The 15,489-nt window shown below is 31.2% G+C and overlaps 1 protein-coding gene across 4 annotated transcripts in view; it reads left to right on the top strand.

Moving 5' to 3' along the window:
* The window catches only part of Ddr (discoidin domain-containing receptor 2), a 789,300-nt gene that overhangs the window by 328,240 nt on the left and 445,571 nt on the right, over nucleotides 1-15,489 (top strand). For all 4 annotated transcript variants that reach the window (XM_072542711.1, XM_072542712.1, XM_072542713.1 and 1 more), the window contains exon 3: nucleotides 6,373-6,413. The gene's annotated coding sequence lies outside the window, so the exon portion shown is untranslated. The remainder of the gene's footprint in view (nucleotides 1-6,372; nucleotides 6,414-15,489) is intronic.

Here is a 15,489-nt window from a genome sequence, read left to right on the forward strand (position 1 = left end):
AATGTAAAAAAGTAATTACGATAAAAGAAGGTGTTGCTAAATCAAAATTAATTTAAATTGCTTAGGAAAGAGAAAAATGAGAAAAGAAGAGTGTAAAAGAAATATGCTAAGTTCCAAGCTTAAAATTTATATCTAATTGGGTAGATAAAGCATTTGAAACTTCTTCTTCTTCTTCTTCTTCTTCGGCTTTTCCCATTATGAGTTCGCTGTTTTCGTCCTCCACAGCATTCTATTCTCCCAGTCACCTTATCTGAGGTCTTTATCTATCATAGCATTTCCGACGTATGTTTTCCATCTTGTAGCAGGTCTTCCTCTCCGTCTTCTTCCCGGCGGGTCCCAGTTTAATATTCTTTTCGGCCACCTATGCTCTGGCATTCTTTGTACATGCCCGTACCACTGCAGGGCTCTGTTTTCCAACTTTTTTGTAATTGAGCATTTTACTTCCATTCTGTTCCATATTGCCTCCGTTCTTATTCTATCCTCTCTTGTGATTTGTAGACATCTTCTCATAAAGTCCAGTTCAACTGTTCTTATTTTATTTCGTATTGTTGTTGTCATTGGCCATACTTCCGCTACATATAGGGTAATATTCATCACTATGCTTTGAAAGATCCTCTTTTTGTTTTCTTTGGTTAGAGTGTTGTTCCATATCACTCCATAAAGTGCTCTTGTGGCTTGTTTTCTCCGTGCTATTTTCATTTCTATATCTTTCATACAAGTACCATCTCGACTAATCATTGACCCTAAATACTTAAAATTTGAAACTTCAACTTCTAAATAAAAATATATTTTGTAGAAATAATGTACTTATTAATTTTAAGAAGAATGCGAGATATCGCTCAAAGACGCATTTAACATTTATATTTAATTTTTCCTCGTATTAAACATACTTTGAATGACTGAAAACATTCCTTTGTGTTTATCCGGATTTCATATTTAAATTCTTAACCTAACTTTTTCTTTTGGTCGTCGCCGTTGAGCTTTTTAATTCTCCGCTTTATTAAATGAATTAAAGGAATTCCTCGTTTATTTTTTGGCAGGTGCGTCAGTGTACTTCTAATCATAATTTTAACTTGTTTTTTAACAACCCAAAATCTGTGAAGGGTAAGGGTAAAACTCTGGCTTAATGCGTGCACTGTCCTTTGAAAATATTCAGAATACCTCTATTCTTGTAATTACAGTGGAAATACTTGAAATTCCAGACTGGAGATTGCTCACTACACGAAATTAATGCATGAAAAGGACTGAGAAATGAATGTGGATGTTCAGTTGGGATTACGACCGAGATGTTTTCAGAAAAACTCAAATTTCAGTTCTAGCACATTCATATTCCTACCTTCTTTGAGGGAAATAATTATGAATTTAAATATTTATGCAAATCGTACGGCAAGTAAACATAAGAGGTTGAATGTCTGGGGAAATTTTCATTCTTTTGAATGTAGAAGTGGTGGAAATACCTAAGGAATTTCTGGGGTGAATGTCGTTACGACTTTAAAAATATGTTAAACAAATCTTTCGGAAAAGTTCGCCGAAGAAACAAAAGGAGAGTGGAAATTAGGGTGGCCAAACGATGTTTGACAACAAAAATGACGGCGTTGATGAAGTTTACATTCAAAATCGCAACCTTAACTTTGAGAAATGTACGGTAGAAGGAGCATTCTGGTTATTTTATTTATTTCTTTCTCGAACGTTATTTGTAAATTCCCAAAGGCATTGCAGAATGGGGGATGTGTAAAAAGAAATGGTCAAATGTTTTACAAAAGTTTGGATGTGCATTTATGGCAATCTTGACTAGGGAGTCGTAATATAATGAAGTACTGCTGACTAAATTGATTTTTTTATCTTCTTTCAAGTGCATTGTCCGGTAAAGGGTTTTGAAAATCGGTAAATACGATATGCACGAAGTAAAAGCAAAAACAAACGACCAAAAAAACTTTCAAGAGCAAATTTAAATAAAGAAAATTTAGAGCTAAGGCATAAAGTAAACTTTTAGAAGAACAAGTTTGAGAAAATGGATTAGCAAATCAGGAAACAGAATGTTGTAGTTAAAGAGCTTGAATTTAAGAAAGATTAAGAAATTGAAGATGCTACAAAATTCATAGAAGATAAGCTGAATGTGAAAATAAAATTAAATGGCGTTCAGAAAATCAAGGTCATGAACGGAAAACCACCAATAGCAGTATTGAAAATGAACACCCTCAAGTCATAATCATCATCATCTAGCCTTCATTTATTACTGGACTTGATATCTACTGCTGGACATAGGCCTCCCTTAAACTCCTCCATCCTTTACGATTTTGTGCTCTTTGTTGCCGATTTTTGATGATACACCTGATGTCAGCCCAACGTGTAAGTGGTCTTCCTCTACTACGTTTGTCTGCTCTTGGCCTCCAATTTGTAATTGTGCTCGTTTATCGTAAGTCGTGAATTCTCGCTACATGGCCTGCCCAGATCCATTTCAGTTCCGCTATGGCTTCTACAACATCAGCAATACCCGTCCTTTTTCTTTCGCAGATCTTCGTTTCTTATTATCGTTATCTACCTAACCGAGAGTGATCTAACACAAGAAGCCAAAATACAGAACGAGTTAAGGGATTTAGCGAGAAAGGAAAGGAGAAAAGTAAGATACGTAACGGATACCAAAAACTATGCGTAAATAACGAATGGTGGAAATGGAACCCAGCTATTAAAATACTAGAAAAAACAACAAAAAACTAATAACGAAAAAGGCATGAAATGGGATTTTTTCCCATTTCATGAATTTTTTAGAGGAACATTTGAAACTGCATTTGTAGCTATTCAAGAAACCAAACAAAAGGGAATGAATTTTCTGCACAGAGATTAAGAACTACATATTCTTTAACAGTGAAGACAATGAAAGACTATTTTGGGTAGGATTTTTTGTTAGAAAGAAAATTGTAGGACTACTGGTGAACTATGAACCAATAACAAGCAGATTATGTCAGTGAAGAATGGGGGGAAAGTACAGAAAAACAACATTTATAAATGTACATGCTCCAAGAGAAGATAAGGATGAGGATATTAAAAACTACTTTTATAAACAACTCTAGAAAACTGTTGCACGAAATACCATCGTATGATATTAAAATAATTGTAGGAGATTTTAACGTAAAAGTTAGTAAGAAGGATGCTTACGGACATATAATCGGCGGAAAAAGCACATACAGAGACAGCAATCTAAATGACAAAAGTAAAGGTCATGATAGGTCATGTCTCTGTCATCCGACAAGCTGACCTTGTGTCTACTGTATTTTTTAATTTAATACTGAAAGGAATTCTAAGAGAAAGCCATATAGACAATAAAGGCTCAATTTACCACCACAGACATCAATGCTTGGCATACGCGGAAGCCTTTGTCCTAATAACAAAAAGACCAACATAATTAAGAGACATTTTTAAAAGACTGGAAGAACATCCAGGGAGTATGGGCTGGAAGTAAATGAAGAGAAAACAAAGTATATATAGATGAGAGGAATAATGAACATTTAAGCCAGTTTTGGACAGTATCTGTCCCAGACAAGGAATATAATTTTGAGATAGTTGGACAGTTCGATTATTTCGGAGTAACGTTAACCAATAGAAATGAGACTCAAGAAATCTAAAAAAGAATGGCTACAGGTAGTAAAAGTGCTGGAATTCTAAATAAGATGCAAAAAAGAAGAATACATATATACAACGGTTATCCGACCAACGGTGCTGTATGCTATAGTGTATTTTTATGTATGAGAGAGTAATAAAACAATAAATTATGTATGCAAATCCCTAAACTGTTGATACGGGTGACTCAATGAAAAACAGATATTTGTCAACAAGTTTACAGAAGTATATAGGAAAACAATTTTAGATTGAGTATGACCACCAGGTATAAAGGTTGGAGCAGAATAGAATACAATAGTTGTGAGGGTTACTAATCCCTAAATAAGGTTGCCAGTGTCGGAGTGATGGAGGTTAACAGGTACTAATGAATTTGCAAGAAATGTAAGATGTTTATTTTATTGGTTATATATAACCAATAAAAGTTTAATAAGTACCTACCTATTTGCAAAATAAAGTTTAATTCTTTAGATAAAATAAAACGTTTTATTTTATCTATTTGCAAAATAAAGTTTAATTCTTTGCCTATTTGCAAAATAAAGTTTAATTCTTTAGATAAAATAAAACGTTTTATTTTATCTGAAATGAGTGCATTCCACGAAGTAAGGGTTTCAACAATCAAACATTTAATTCTTTAATTCCAGGAATCTACGACAGTAATTGACTAGATAATTACCTTCTAAACTTATTCCACAGAAAATGTGATAGTGGGTTTTTCCATTTTGTATATAGGAAGGTCCAAGTGGCGTATTCAAAATTCTTAACAGTTCACTAAAAGTAGGTACTTCAGTTGCAAGGTGCAGTTTATTGTGTATACTAGTGTTATGGAAAATTTGGAAGTGTCGTGTAAACGCCGAAAAATTGGTCCTCTAACAGTTAATGAAAAAACATTAATATTTAATTGTTTAAATCATTTACAGACAAACGTTTATGTGAAAGTGTTGATGAGACCGTTGAGTTAGTTAGCAGTACACTTGGTATTGGGATATCTACGATTTACAGAGTTATTAAAGAAGAGAAATGTGGTAGTTTTCAAATGCCACGTAATGCTCCAGGGAAACCAAAATTTCAAATAGAATATCATTTTAAAGAAGGACTTCGACGGAAAGTGCATGAATTCTTCTTTAGACAAGAATTTCCAACATTGGATAAAGTTCTTGTCTCAGTTCGAGATGATAAGGATTACCCAGAAATGAGTCGAAGTACGTTATGGAAACTTTTAAAAGAAATAGGCTTCCGCTGGAAAAAGAATCCCAGAAAGTCTATTTTATTAGAAAGAAGCGATATTGTCATATGGAGAAGACATTTTTTAAGAACCATAAAGGAAATGAGAAACCAAAAAAGAAAAATATTTTATCTTGATGAAACATGGATCAACGAGGGTCATACACCAAATAAATTTTGGCAGGATGAAGCAGGCTCTTTCAAGAATGGTTCGAACAAATGATAGATCTTCTTCCTAAGAACTGTGTAATAGTAATGGATAATGCAAGTTATCACTCCAGACTTATAGAAGGACTGCCCATAACCAAGTGGTTAAAAAAAGACTTGCAGAATTGGCTGAGTTCAAAAAATATTACGTACCATCCCGGATCTATAAGAAAGGAACTTTATTCGTTGTGTGCCCTTCATAAAGAAAAATTTAAAAAATACGAAATTGATGAAATTGCCAAAAATCGTGGAATGACAGTACTTAGATCCCCACCATATCATTGTGAATTAAACCCGATTGAACTGGTATGGGCACAGATAAAGAGTGAAGTTTCAAGAAAAAATACCACTTTTAAAATTCATGATGTTAAACAGTTGTTTTTGGAGGCCGTAAATAATGTAAAACCTGAAAACTGGGAAAAGGCAGTAAATCACACTATTAAAGAAAAGGAACAAATGTGGAAGCTGGACAATATTACTGATAAAATGATCGAGCCAGTTATTATAAATCTTGGTTCTGAAAGTTCATCTTCTGAATCTGATTTGGATTTGTAACAAGTAGCTGTAAGTTTTATATTAATATTTTTATTCATCTATTTAACATACCTTAGACGGTTTTAAAAACTCTTTTTCTCTTTTGTAATTTTTAAAAATTAAAAAAAATGTGAATTTTTTAAAACACTTTTTAATGTAGGCCAGTCAGTTCTAATATAGTGTGTGATAAAAGAGGTCACTTTTGTTTACATACACATAACACTTTATAACACTGAAATAATTCATTTATTTTTTACAATTATTCAAAGTAATTTTTCAATTAATCTTGAGCACGCCCATGGAGTGGTCGGAGCTACCAGTTAAAATTATGCTAATTACTCTCTCGTTCATAAAAATAAACTATAGTGAGATTTAGATTTTAAACAAAACCATAGAACTGGAGCTAGATAGATGGAAGCGAAAGATACTCAGAAGAATATATTGAGGTATAAAAGATTGATGAGCTAAGAAAAACAAATAATGAAATAATTCAAATAAATGGACAAAAAAAAATTTCAAACATTGCTTCAGTTCAAGGTCAAAGACTAAGATGGGTCGGACTATTTTTTCTAGTTTTTTAAATAATCGTAGAAAAAGTAATTATCCGAATAATCGTTAAATTTATTATGCAATATTCATTTTATCTATATATTTATTTAAATATATTTATACTAATAACGTTATATATACATTATTGGATCCATTTTCAGCTTTTAAATACGGATATTGCAATATTTTAATCATATTTCTATGTTATTAGAAATAAATTTGATATTTAAATTTTATTTCCAGGGTCCATTCCACTAATGAAATTACCCCGATGTTTCTGAATGGTAAGTGGAATCTATAAATAATACAATATTTTGGAAAGTTTCTCTTATATAGTATATACGGGTTGTACTTCGACCAACTGGCTTATTGTACAACTTGGTTGGCTTATTATACCCATATATGAGTCAGTTGATCCGCAAAAAGTATTTGCTGTCTGCGATCTAATGTCTTTGAAGTTATTTTTTAGGCATTAGGGCAGTAGAGACATTATATTATATAGGCTTTCGGTTTAGTTATAGAAGTTTCTGGAACAGTTCGGTAAACCGCGCTCTATATTTTATGCACCCAAAGAAAACATAGTCTAGATCTTCGATTATGTTACAAACCTCGCAAAGATCGCTATAGAGTATTTTGATCCTAGGCAAATGTGCTGGATAACATGCTGATTGTATTGGATTATTAATGCTATTCATTGCGAACTTTGTTTTCAGCTGTTCTAAACAGTTCGTTCATGGCCGTTCGAACCAAACAACTCTCTTAAATTTGTATTTGCTCTCAGTGTTTTCTATTTCTTCTTTTAATATATCAGAACCGCTTTCACACTTTGTTTGTGGAAGATTGTTTGTATTGTCAAAAAATAACTTATTTATATATTCACTATATCTCGGTAGTTTATCTATTACACCCGTGATTATCTTTTATATCTGTTCTTAAATACACCGATGTGGCTTTCCTACGGAATCTCCGCTATCTCTTTTACTTTTTTGTATATATTGAAACCATTTTATTTTCTGTTACAGTTTTTTATTTCTTCACATTGATTTTTAATCCATAATTCTTTGGCATTTTTTATTCTTCTTTTGACTTTTCTGTCCAATTCTTTATACTTTGCCGGATGGTTTTCTACCTCTGGTTGGGAATTTCTTTCCCAGTGATTTTGTCGTTGTACTTATACAATATATGGCAGTTATATTGTTTATTTGATCATTTATATAACTTAGATTTTCGTTAATTTCTTTTTCTACATCTCTTCTGATGTGTAGTGTAGTACATCTCATCATTTCTTAGTGTAGTTAAGTCATAACGATTCTACAGTAGGTTTTCTGATCTTTTTGAGTTTAGTATTAATAATTGTAGTGTAGAAGGTACAGAATTGTAATCCTAGCAACCATCTGCCCCAGAATGTTTTTGAACATTGGACAACGTTACGGTATCTCCTTGTTATCGTAATGGTAATGTAGTGTAGTCTATTTAGCTCAAATTTTTTTCTTGTGAATACTGTAGAGAGGTCCATGTGTATAGCATATTCGAGTCCAGCGGAAGAGTATTAGTTATTAATAAATCTTCACTTTGGCAAAATTAAACTAATTAATCGACCCTCTCGTTTCTGACACCAAGGCCATAGTTTCCGATATGTTCTCAAATTTTATCTTGTCATATTATAGCACTAAAATACTATTATGACACTGACGTGTTGAGTTTTCGTTACTTTAATCGTCCCTTAAAGACTTGTATAAGGTTCAGGATATTACTGGTAAGTTTTACTTACACCAAAGTTTCTTTTAATGCCATATAGTATGCAATAGTCGGCTGTATGCAATAGTGGCACAACACAAAAACTGGTAATTTTTCAAAACAGGGGTTTAAAGTTTGTGTGCCAATAATTTTGCCTTATTCGTTTTACTACATGGATTGGGATTTTTGAAAAAAAAAAAAAATTTTGGTTTATTTGGGAGAGCGTTAGGTAGCTTTTAATGAATTGTAACACATGCTTTTAAATTCAACCCTTATTTTGAGTTGTGCCGCTATTGCACATCAACATTTTGTCTTTCAAGACTAATTAAGGCAAAGACAAAACTGACATTTTTTTATTCCTACCAACTGTAATAAAGGTTCAATAAAAAATACTACAAGTTACTTGCACAAGAAAATTTGTTTATTAACAATTATAATAAGAACGAAATAAAAAAGTATATTATATATACTGTTGGGATATATAATCCCATGCATTTTTTACCAAAAAAAATAAAAAATAAATTTTTTTAAATACATTCTTAGTTCTTTTTAAATGCTCTAGAACAACAAACTACTGACAACAAATTAGGAGTGAAAGGGTTAACTCAATTTTGTCAAATTTTAATTTAAGTCACTATTGCATACAGCCGACAATATGTTGTGGTAGAAAAGACGTGAAATGAAATTAGATTTTTAAAGAAAATAAAGAGTTTCAAATTATTGTTTCCCAACATTACAAATAATATATTGTTGACAAATATTATCAAAATATTAATTTGAATTTGAAAGAAAACTTTCTTACGGTACCCAGATTCTACGATTATTGTTAATTTTTCATTGACAAATTTGTTCTCAAAACTTTAGATTTAATAAGCGTTTATAAAACAATCTGCAATGTTTTAAATCTCTCGTAAACACAAAAATTAGATATAAGTAGTGCATTATATATATATATATATATATATATATATATATATATATATATATATATATATAATATATAATATATATATATAATATATATATATATATAATATATATATATATATATATATATATATATATATATATATATATATATATATATATATATATATATTGTTATGATATGTAAAATCAAGAAAATATTGGTTTGTTTAAAGATATTTCAAAGTTCAAAAACATTAAAATAATTCAGATAAGTAGGATAATATCCAACAAACATTTCGGAGAAGGAAAGTTATTAAATCCTTGAATTACCTGTACCAAACAAAATGTAAGCTTTACATCAATCATTTCTTTGTTAAACTTGAGTGACCCGCATAAGTTTAAGTGAAACAAAAGACAAATTGAAACGGGTTTTTACAAATGCATTAGTGCAGTGATTAAAGACAATAGAAGATATTTTGGAAAGAGGTTTTTGTTAGTTTTAAGATTTATAGAAAAATATTATTTGTAAATAAGTTTTAGGAAATTTATAATTATAGGTAAAAATTTGTTTGTTATCGAAATGAAGAAGTGGGGGAATTGTGACGAGTTGTGATTGGCGGAGATTGAAAGGGGTGGGATAAGTGTGTGGGAGAAAGTTTAGCGAGATTGAGGAGAGAGAAAAGATAGCGGTCAGTTGGTTTCCAAGTCTTCAAGAAAGAACAGTGTTTGTTCTCTGTCGGTTCCCGAAATGTAGCAAGCAGTAGTGTGGAATGTTAGTGAGTTTTTGTGGAGTTAGTGTATCTGACAGAAGCTGAAACAACAAAATATTGTAAGTCATATTTCTCTACTTATATTCCAAGAGTCACTATTCAGGCCAACGAGAGATTCAGTTTATCGTAAAGAGAAGATATTCCAAGAGTCAATTTTTCACTCGGGCCAACGAGAGATTCAGTTTATCGAGAGGAGAAAGGCTATCATAATTTGAATGATTTGTGCTTTTGAAGGAGATCATTAAGGACGATATACTTGCAACAATCTGATGTAAGATTGCTGATTACATAGGGAGCGGTTGAGAGGAGATAATATAATCTACAAGGAACAAGGATTTGGACCACTCATCATCAGAGAGAGATAATTTTGTTTTCTGCAGTTTTTTCTTTTATTGATAACACAATTTTTACACGTAATTTAGAAAGGATATAAATATTTGGATTAGGAGAGTTAGAATAGTTTGGGATTTTGAGATTTCAATTAATATTGTTTGTACCATTAATTTTTGATTGTTTACGTACGGAGAACAAAATTTTGAGAATCCTTATATGAGATTTGTTTATTGAAAACTTTTGAGTGTGAATTATTTCATTATTTTTATTTCAATATATAGTGTTAGATCATATGTGTTTTTTATTGTTCCGGTATTCTCTGGACCTTACCTTTCACATGTAATAGCATAGATATTGAAGCACGAATTTAACCCTGAGATAAAAGAATTAAAAATTGTGATAGAGTCATAATCATATCATTTAAATAATTTTAATTAATCAAAAAAATTTAATTAGCTAATTATTGCTTGGCGCACCAAGACTTTAAATATCACAATAATATATATATATATATATATATATATATATATATATATATATATATATATATTGTTATGATATGTAAAATCGAGAAAAATATTGGTTTGATTAAAATATTTCAAAGTTCAAAAACATTAAAATAATTCAGATAAGTAAGATAATAAACAACAAACATTTCAAAGAAGGAAAGTTATTAAATTCTTGGATTACCTGTACTAAACAAAATGTAAGCTATACATAAATTATTTCTTTGTTATACTTGAGTGACCCGCATAATTTTAAGTGAAATCCAAAGACAATTGAAACGGGTTTTCCAAAATACATTAATGCAGTGATTAGAGACAAATAGAAGAGATTTTAGAAAGAGGTTTTTGTTAGTTTTTAAGAATTATAGAAAATATTATTTGTAAATAAGTTTTAGGAAATTTTATAATTATAGGTAAAAATTTGTTTGTTATCGAAATGAAAAAATGGGTGAATTGTGACGAGTTTTGATTGGCGGAGATTGAAAAAGGTGGGATAAGTATGTAGGAAAAAGTTTAGCTAGATTGAGGAGAGAGAAAGGATAATCAGTTGGTTTCCAAGTCTGTAAGACGAACAGTGATTGTTCTCTGGCGGTTCCTGAAATGTAGCAAGCAGTAGTGTTGAATGTTAGTGAGTTTTTGTGGAGTTAGTGTATCTGACAGAAGCTGAAGCAGCAAAATATTGTAAGTCATATTTCTCTACTTATATTCCAAGAGTCACTGTTCAGGCCAACGAGAGATTCAGTTTATCGTAAAGAGAAGATATTCCAAGAGTCATTTTTCACTCGGGCCAACGAGAGATTCAGTTTATCGAGAGGAGAAAGGCTATCATAATTTGAATGATTTGTGCTTTTGAAGGAGATCATTAAGGACGATATACTTGCAACAATCTGTGTAAGATTGCTGATTACATAGGGAGCGGTTGAGAGGAGATAATATAGTCTACAAGGAACAAGGATTTGGACCACTCATCATCAGAGAGAGATATTTTTGTTTCTGCAGTTTTTTTCTTTTATTGATAACACAATTTTTACACGTAATTTAGAAAGGATATAAATATTTTGATTAGGAGAGTTAGAATAGTTTGGGATTTTGAGATTTCAATTAATATTGTTTGTACCATTAATTTTGATTGTTCACGTACGGAGAACAAAATTTTGAGAATCCTTATATGAGATTTGTTTATTGAAAACTTTTGAGTGTGAATTATTTCATTATTTTTATTTCAATATATAGTGTTAGATCATATGTGTTTTTTATTATTCCGGTATTCTCTGGACCTTACCTTTCACATGTAATAAAGAAAATTAAATTAAATAAAATAAAATTAAATGAGATAAAAGAATTAAAATTGTGATAGAGTAATAATCATATCATTTAAATAATTTTAATTAATCAAAAAAATTAATTAGCTAATTATTGCTTGGCGCACCAAGACTTTAAATATCACAATAATATATATATATATATATATATATATATATATATATATATATATATTATTGTGATAACAATATATATATATAATATAAAATATAATAAATTTGTATGTGAATAGAAAAATATACTTACGGGACCATAGAAATGTATTACACGGTCCAAGAATATTATATAACGGTCTCCCTCAAGGCACAATTCTAAGTCCTTTATTATTTAATGTTTATACTGCAGATCTGCATGGTTTGGTGGATGACAAATTCAAAATAATTCAATATGCAGACGATATATGTTTATATACCAGCCATAAATCCTATGAAGATTGTATGTTGAATCTAAAACTTAGTTTTAGTAACATAGATAAGTGGGTGAAACAAATGGGTTTTAGTATATCACAAGAAAAATCTTCGATTGTATGTTTCACTAGACGTAGACAAAAAGTCACAGGCAAATGCCAGATACGTGATTATAATTTCCTCTTAGCAGAAGAGTATAAGTATCTAGGCATGATCCTAGATAAAAAACTCTTGTGGTCCAGTCATACAAATTACGTAAATCAAAAGTGCGAGCGTGGAATTAACCTTCTGCGTTTCGTTTCTAAAAAAAGATGTGGTGCAGATCAAAATATCTCTTTAATGTTTTATAGATCCTACATACGATCCATTCTGGATTACTGTTGTATTCTTTATGGTTCAACATGCAAAACAAATCTATTAACTCTTGACAGAATACAATTTAAATCAATAAAAATTTGTCTAGGAGCTATGATGTCTACCAAGCAGTTCTAGCAGAAGCCCAGGAACCACCTTTACACATACGTAGGCAAATGTTAGCCAACAAACGTCTAATAACATACAGATCGTTTAATACAACTATGGTTCACAAAATAGGTTTACTTTTGACAGAAAATTTAAGAAATTCTTACTGGAGAATAAAAAATTCTCCTCCTCTTGCAGAATCTTTTATCGATACGAATTCATTTCAATCTTATATATTACAGCTACCAAAATTTCCTTTTTACATACAAGACTTTGAAGTTCTGATAGACAAACCAACCATTATAATGGCCTCTTATTCAGACTTGCCAATTTTAACTAATATGATATTCAAATCCATACTAAGCAAATTAGGGGAAGATTTAACAATAATTTATACAGGTGGTTCAAAAACTGTTGAAAGTACTGGTTTCGCTTTTTTTGTTTCAAACAGCAATTATGTTGAGAAATATCGAATTCCTGAATGTTGTTCTATTTTTACAGCCGAGGCTGCTGTTATACAGAAAGCACTAATTTGGTGTATCACTAATTAATTATTGTGAGAACATCGTAATAGTATCAGATTCTCAGGCAGTATTACAAGCTATTCGTAGCCATCCATTGGATAGTTTTCAAAACTCCATTATACTTGATATCAAAAAATTATTACATGATCTAAAATTCACAAAAAAAAAACAGTTACTTTACTCTGGGTTAAAGGACACAATGGAGTAATTGGAAACGAATTAGTGGATGGTATGGCAAAAAATACATCTGAGATATCCGAAATTACAAATTTTTACTACTTTAAAGATTTTTTTTCTATTATTAGTAGTATTGGCAAGGAAAGATTGATGTCAAAATATAAAGAGGTTCAGAAGACTTCAAGAAACCATTACTTTTCTATTCATCCATGCTTACCAAAAAAATTCCCATTTTAATTTTAACTATAATAAAGTACATTCTTTGTTAATAACCCGGGGCTAAAACTTAACCATGGCCTCTTTCCAGGGCATCTGCATAGGATTGGAATCTATGAAACTCCTTTCTGTCCTTGTAATGGTAAATCTGTCGGAGATTTGAACCACTTATTTTTCGATTGTCCTAATCATAGGGAACAGACTCGAAGCCTATATTTAGATTTAATTGATCTCAATAAAAGCCTACCTGTTAAAATCAGCAATCTGTTATCTTATTCTGACAAGTCTATATATAATATTCTAATCAAGTTTATAAACGATTCTAAAATAAAAATTTAAACATCCTTATAACAAATTTTCTGTGGCAAAAAGATTTTTTGTCTAATGCCATCTCTCTCTCACACACACACACAGTGCATTTTAGTCTCACAAAAGTCAATAATTTCATACTACTCATTTTAGATATTCTACAAATCCCTGCAGCATAACTTCTATGCAATCCAAAAATTATACACATGTTCTTTGATTACAGTCTTTTCTTGGCGATTACATCGAACCGAACAAAGAAAAATAGAAAATAAATCACGGATTTATTTACATTTTAAAAATTGCGCAATCGCAAATACGATTTGCGTTCCCCTTTGATATGAATTTTAAGGCGAACGGAGAAAATACCGTTCACTGGTTTATTTAATCACTTTTCGTCTTGGTTCAGCACTTATTTGTTATGCGGAAAGGCTAATTTTTCAAATTTACCCTTTGGGGTTTGGCAGACAATGATAAGATGGGAAATTGGTGTCGGGAAGGTTAGATTTAAGTATTTGGAATATTGAATATTCCAGGAATACTCCATTGGGTAAAATAATGGATTATGATCTTCTTGATATCTGGATTAATATTTGTTTAAAAAACTCCATTCGTATCGTACAAAACTCAGATCTATACTACATATAGTATATATACCGATAATTTGCCATTGGCAAAAACAACAATGTTAACAGAGTTGAAGAAATTAAATTTAAACTTAATGTTGTTCTGAAGCTATTTTCTTGGTATATTATTGGTAGTAAGCTACAATCGAAGGTTAAAATAAGTTTATTGGCGTTTCAATTTTTTTAATTTCCAGAACGATTTCCGAAGTGGACTTCACTTGGAACAACTTCTTGAATACTATTTACATAAACTTCTTCTTCTTCCTTCTTGTATGTAGGCTTTAAAGCCTGTTTCTTCTTCAATATTCCTCCTTCTAAGTGCCTTCTCTGTTGAGGTTGGCGATCAATATGGCAAATTTCTCTCTATTCTGGGCTTGATGAATTAATTCATTTCCATTGTGTGGGTCCAATCTCTGATGTTTCGTAGCCAAGATTTTTTCTTTCGTCCTATGCCCCTTTTACCTTCAATCTTGCCTTCTAATATTACCTGGAGCTGCTCAAATTTCCTATGGCGCTGTTACGTCCCTCCACCTATATTCTTAGTTTTTTATTAATAATTTTTATTATTTTATTTTTATATTTAATTCTTTAATTAACGTGTGTGTATGCCTTGTCAATCGTGAATTAATACGGACCTGTACAGTCCGCCCCCCCCCTAAAAGTCTTAAGGGAGCAACGCTACGGGGCGACACGCACTTCAATCTTAGTTTAGACATAGTCTTGTATAAATCAGCGCGCGAAACACTCCAGTATTTTTGTGTAAAGTGACCACGCGACCTTTTGAGAAGATTCTGTTCCCGAGTCAACCCAGTGCACTGAGGAAGAAGAAGAAGTATTACATCAACATCACAGGTACCGTAATTTGATTGCATACACACACAGTATTTATATTAATTGATAAATTTACATATAACTTATTTTCATATTAAAATTATGCCAGCACCTTTAAACAATTATGAGTGAGTGTTTCTCTTATAGAATTTAAGCTCAATCAGGCGCATTATGTGTTCTAGATATGACGTCTTTCTAATTTTGATAGTATTGACCAGATGAGGGCGTGTGTT

This window comes from Diabrotica undecimpunctata, chromosome 9 (genome assembly GCF_040954645.1).
Source record: "Diabrotica undecimpunctata isolate CICGRU chromosome 9, icDiaUnde3, whole genome shotgun sequence".
Taxonomy (NCBI): Eukaryota; Metazoa; Arthropoda; class Insecta; order Coleoptera; family Chrysomelidae; genus Diabrotica; species Diabrotica undecimpunctata.